At 50.8% G+C, this 6,244-nt stretch overlaps 1 non-coding gene across 1 annotated transcript in view; it reads right to left on the bottom strand.

The window, feature by feature from the left end:
* The window catches only part of LOC124590615, a 1,910-nt gene extending 739 nt beyond the window's left edge, over positions 1 to 1,171 (bottom strand). The window contains exon 1 of the ribosomal RNA XR_006976673.1: positions 1 to 1,171. This exon is cut by the window's left edge and continues 739 nt beyond it. This is a non-coding gene — a ribosomal RNA (small subunit ribosomal RNA).
* Between the last annotated feature and the right edge of the window lie 5,073 nt (positions 1,172 to 6,244).

Below are 6,244 nucleotides of genomic sequence, written 5' to 3'. Positions count from 1 at the left end.
CGCCGAGTCATCGGAGGAACTGCGGCGGATCGCTGGCTGGCATCGTTTATGGTTAGAACTAGGGCGGTATCTGATCGCCTTCGAACCTCTAACTTTCGTTCTTGATTAATGAAAACATACTTGGCAAATGCTTTCGCTTCTGTTCGTCTTGCGACGATCCAAGAATTTCACCTCTAACGTCGCAATACGAATGCCCCCGCCTGTCCCTATTAATCATTACCTCGGGTTCCGAAAACCAACAAAATAGAACCGAGGTCCTATTCCATTATTCCATGCACACAGTATTCAGGCGGGCTTGCCTGCTTTAAGCACTCTAATTTGTTCAAAGTAAACGTGCCGGCCCACCGAGACACTCACTCAAGAGCACCCTGGTAGGATTGCAACGGGGTCCGCCTCGGGACGCACGAGCACGCACGAGGCGCGTCGCACGCCTTCAGCTCGCCCCACCGGCAGGACGTCCCACGATACATGCCAGTTAAACACCGACGGGCGGTGAACCAACAGCGTGGGACACAAATCCAACTACGAGCTTTTTAACCGCAACAACTTTAATATACGCTATTGGAGCTGGAATTACCGCGGCTGCTGGCACCAGACTTGCCCTCCAATAGATACTCGTTAAAGGATTTAAAGTGTACTCATTCCGATTACGGGGCCTCGGATGAGTCCCGTATCGTTATTTTTCGTCACTACCTCCCCGTGCCGGGAGTGGGTAATTTGCGCGCCTGCTGCCTTCCTTGGATGTGGTAGCCGTTTCTCAGGCTCCCTCTCCGGAATCGAACCCTGATTCCCCGTTACCCGTTACAACCATGGTAGGCGCAGAACCTACCATCGACAGTTGATAAGGCAGACATTTGAAAGATGCGTCGCCGGTACGAGGACCGTGCGATCAGCCCAAAGTTATTCAGAGTCACCAAGGCAAACGGACCGGACGAGCCGACCGATTGGTTTTGATCTAATAAAAGCGTCCCTTCCATCTCTGGTCGGGACTCTGTTTGCATGTATTAGCTCTAGAATTACCACAGTTATCCAAGTAACGTGGGTACGATCTAAGGAACCATAACTGATTTAATGAGCCATTCGCGGTTTCACCTTAATGCGGCTTGTACTGAGACATGCATGGCTTAATCTTTGAGACAAGCATATGACTACTGGCAGGATCAACCAGGGAGCTGCGTCAACTAGAGCTGAGCAGCCGGCCGCCCGGGAGTGTGTCCCGGGGGCCCGCGCGAACACGCAAGCGTCCGCTCAATTATTCTGCAAACAGGAGGAGGCTGAGCTCCCCTGCACCATACACCTCGAAACCCTCTCAGGTCCCGGCGGCGCGCAGCGCCGTCCTAAGTACTTGGTCGGGTTCGAGAGAGGCGCAATCGCCCGGAGTTTGGCGAGTAGACGCTTTAGGTGCGACCACCCGTGCTCCCAACTGAGCTTGCCGCTGCCGACAGAGGCCCGGGAGCGTGCTGTCGTGGCATTGCCGGCGGGAGACAACACGCGCCACCTACGGTGACCGGCAGCTCCAACGCCAGCGCCACAGAAGGACAAAAGCCCCACTTGGGTGCCGAAGCGAACTCTCCCAGCACAGCGCACGCGCCAACACGTCCGCACAGCTGCGATACAAACCACCTGCGAGAACCGCAGAGGCGACCGAGCAGCAGACGGCGTCGCGGCGCCGAGCGCCGGGCGGCGGCGCATCCTCAGCGCACACAGTCCTCAATCGGACCAGCACACTGCAGATGTCCACCGCGCTTCGCACCGGGCCCGCGAGGACCTACTTTGGCCGCACGGCGCCGCGTGCAGGGTGCGCCGGCGCGCAGCTGCGCCGCCTGCCGCCTCCGTCGGCCGGCGCGCCTGCCACTGGCCGCCCCCACCAGCCGGCTGTAGCGCGTGCGCCCACGCACCGCGCGGCCAGCACGCCGGGAGGCCCCCCCTCACCGGCCGGGGACGGTCCCACCCAGCCACCGCCGCGTATCGCTTCACACCCAGATGCCATTCACGTTCGTGGGCATGGTGGGTATCGCTGGAACAACCGGTTGGTAGCTCAACCGATCGTCGCCATCACTGATTCACCTCTAGCGAGAACAACCGCACCACAACGGTTTACCAGTTGTTCATTTGCGTAACGTCACCAGCAAACGTAGGCGTCCATCGCCATTTGCAAATTCAACGATTGTTGCATGCCTGTGTCAGGTGTCACGACACACTATGTCTGCCCACATACACGCAACAACATGTGCACGCTTCGCGAACACGTGGAAGGTGGCCCCCGTACGTATGCGATGTCCATTGCGCGAACGACTGTCAACCGGCCTCTGTCGCATGTCGCAGATGTGGAACGCAGTGCACCATGCTATCACGGTGTGTGAGAAGAGACGACTACGTCTGACAACACGCGCCACTACATCAACAGACGGCTCATGCTGATCGCCATCCAGGGCATACCACACTGCAATCCAGCTCTTATAGGGAGACGACACGTAGCTGAGTGCACAACATTTGGACCGCATGGTTCGCCGTTGTTGGCGCAGTCGTTGTACGGTCACATGTACCACGATGTATCATTCAGTACATGAGGACCAATGTGCAGTACAGTGTGTGATTTGGACGTACAACATCAGCGGACAGTTGACACAGGCCGTACCACAGCGTAGGCTAAGTGCTTCGCCATGCAAATGCCAATGAACAACTGCAAATGCCAATGAACAACTGCAAAGGGCATTGAGCATGTACGTCCTGCTGCCATCCACATTACAGTGTATAGCTGCAAGGTGTTTAACATGAAGCGATACACTGGGGACCGGGCAGTGCGAGTAGCAAACTATATTGCGGGGGTTGCAGTTAGGCAACACTACACTAATTTAACGCGTCGTATGACAATTACAGAGCAGGTTAAGGCCCAACGTGTGTTGGGTTAAGGCCCAACGTGTGTTGGGTTAAGGCCCAACGTGTGTTGGGTTAAGGCCCAACGTGTGTTGGGTTAAGGCCCAACGTGTGTTGGGTTAAGGCCCAACGTGTGTTGGGTTAAGGCCCAACGTGTGTTGGGTTAAGGCCCAACGTGTGTTGGGTTAAGGCCCAACGTGTGTTGGGTTAAGGCCCAACGTGTGTTGGGTTAAGGCCCAACGTGTGTTGGGTTAAGGCCCAACGTGTGTTGGGTTAAGGCCCAACGTGTGTTACGTTACGGCGCAACGTGGGTTACGTTACGGCGCAACGTGGGTTGCGTTACGGCGCAACGTAGGTTACGTTACGGCGCAACGTAGGTTACGTTAAGGCGCAACGTAGGTTACGTTAAGGCGCAACGTAGGTTACGTTAAGGCGCAACGTAGGTTACGTTAAGGCGCAACGTAGGTTACGTTAAGGCGCAACGTAGGTTACATTAAGGCGCAATATAGGTTACATTAAGGCGCAATATAGGTTACATTAAGGCGCAATATAGGTTACATTAAGGCGCAATATAGGTTACGTTAAGGCGCAATATAGGTTAGGTTAAGGCGCAATATAGGTTACGTTAAGGCGCAATATAGGTTACGTTAAGGCGCAATATAGGTTACGTTAAGGCGCAATATAGGTTACGTTAAGGCGCAATATAGGTTACGTTAAGGCGCAATATAGGTTACGTTAAGGCGCAATATAGGTTACGTTAAGGCGCAATATAGGTTAGGTTAAGGCGCAATATAGGTTAGGTTAAGGCGCAATATAGGTTAGGTTAAGGCGCAATATAGGTTACGTTAAGGCGCAATATAGGTTACGTTAAGGCGCAATATAGGTTACGTTAAGGCGCAATATAGGTTACGTTAAGGCGCAATATAGGTTAGGTTAAGGCGCAATATAGGTTAGGTTAAGGCGCAATATAGGTTACGTTAAGGCGCAATATAGGTTAGGTTAAGGCGCAATATAGGTTAGGTTAAGGCGCAATATAGGTTAGGTTAAGGCGCAATATAGGTTAGGTTAAGGCGCAATATAGGTTAGGTTAAGGCGCAATATAGGTTACGTTAAGGCGCAATATAGGTTACGTTAAGGCGCAATATAGGTTAGGTTAAGGCGCAATATAGGTTACGTTAAGGCGCAATATAGGTTACGTTAAGGCGCAATACAGGTTACGTTAAGGCGCCATACAGGTTAGGTTAAGGCGCCATACAGGTTAGGTTAAGGCGCAATACAGGTTAGGTTAAGGCGCAATACAGGTTAGGTTAAGGCGCAATACAGGTTAGGTTAAGGCGCAATACAGGTTAGGTTAAGGCGCAATACAGGTTAGGTTAAGGCGCAATACAGGTTAGGTTAAGGCGCAATACAGGTTAGGTTAAGGCGCAATACAGGTTAGGTTAAGGCGCAATACAGGTTAGGTTAAGGCGCAATACAGGTTAGGTTAAGGCGCAATACAGGTTAGGTTAAGGCGCAATACAGGTTAGGTTAAGGCGCAATACAGGTTAGGTTAAGGCGCAATACAGGTTAGGTTAAGGCGCAATACAGGTTAGGTTAAGGCGCAATACAGGTTAGGTTAAGGCGCAATACAGGTTAGGTTAAGGCGCAATACAGGTTAGGTTAAGGCGCAATACAGGTTAGGTTAAGGCGCAATACAGGTTAGGTTAAGGCGCAATACAGGTTAGGTTAAGGCGCAATACAGGTTAGGTTAAGGCGCAATACAGGTTAGGTTAAGGCGCAATACAGGTTAGGTTAAGGCGCAATACAGGTTAGGTTAAGGTACGACATAGGTTAGGTTAAGGTACGACATAGGTTAGGTTAAGGTACGACATAGGTTAGGTTAAGGTACGACATAGGTTAGGTTAAGGTACGACATAGGTTAGGTTACGGTACGACATAGGTTAGGTTACGGTACGACATAGGTTAGGTTACGGTACGACATAGGTTAGGTTACGGTACGACATAGGTTAGGTTACGGTACGACATAGGTTAGGTTACGGTACGACATAGGTTAGGTTACGGTACGACATAGGTTAGGTTACGGTACGACATAGGTTAGGTTACGGTACGACATAGGTTAGGTTACGGTACGACATAGGTTAGGTTACGGTACGACATAGGTTAGGTTACGGTACGACATAGGTTAGGTTACGGTACGACATAGGTTAGGTTACGGTACGACATAGGTTAGGTTACGGTACGACATAGGTTAGGTTACGGTACGACATAGGTTAGGTTACGGTACGACATAGGTTAGGTTACGGTACGACATAGGTTAGGTTACGGTACGACATAGGTTAGGTTACGGTACGACATAGGTTAGGTTACGGTACGACATAGGTTAGGTTACGGTACGACATAGGTTAGGTTACGGTACGACATAGGTTAGGTTACGGTACGATATAGGTTAGGTTACGGTACGACATAGGTTAGGTTACGGTACGACATAGGTTAGGTTACGGTACGACATAGGTTAGGTTACGGTACGATATAGGTTAGGTTACGGTACGATATAGGTTAGGTTACGGTACGATATAGGTTAGGTTACGGTACGATATAGGTTAGGTTACGGTACGATATAGGTTAGGTTACGGTACGATATAGGTTAGGTTACGGTACGATATAGGTTAGGTTACGGTACGATATAGGTTAGGTTACGGTACGATATAGGTTAGGTTACGGTACGATATAGGTTAGGTTACGGTACGATATAGGTTAGGTTACGGTACGATATAGGTTAGGTTACGGTACGATATAGGTTAGGTTAAGGTACACATTGTTGTAAGGAAAGGTTTAATGGGGGGCGGGGCGGCCGGTTTGTTGATTGTGATTATAGTAAGTGGATGCCTGCGGCATCATCTGATTTGCCACGTCAGGATGCACCTTTGGCTCATGACAGGCGGCGCTCTCATTCCATGCTTGTGGCAGACCTGTGTCTTTCATTCCTGCCATTGTTTGTGTGCTGTGAGAGGAGGCAGTATTGTGATGTTGGGTGCACCCCTGTGTAGGACATGTGTGGGTGTTGGTGGCTTGGCTGAGCAATGGTGGTTGTCGGGTGGGTGGGATATTCTGTTTTCTGAGTGGACCTCCCAGTCTGGTTATGACAGTGTGGATTGTCTAATGTGGCGGAGAGGATGCACTGGGTGTTGTTCCATGCTGGTGCTTACATATTGTCTGTGTGCGTGTTACAGGCAGAGAGTAGTGCGTGATAAGGGTGTGTGGCTGACGTGTGGTTGTGATTGTGAGCAGAGTCTTTCAGCATGTATACGGACAGTTGTATACATTATCTGTATTCTGATGGCTGTATCTATTACTAATCAGCGCCGTG

Source organism: Schistocerca americana, unplaced genomic scaffold (genome assembly GCF_021461395.2).
Source record: "Schistocerca americana isolate TAMUIC-IGC-003095 unplaced genomic scaffold, iqSchAmer2.1 HiC_scaffold_77, whole genome shotgun sequence".
Classification (NCBI taxonomy): Eukaryota; Metazoa; Arthropoda; class Insecta; order Orthoptera; family Acrididae; genus Schistocerca; species Schistocerca americana.
Note: the sequence above shows the minus strand (reverse complement) of the source record. Positions and strands in the feature narration are given on the sequence as shown.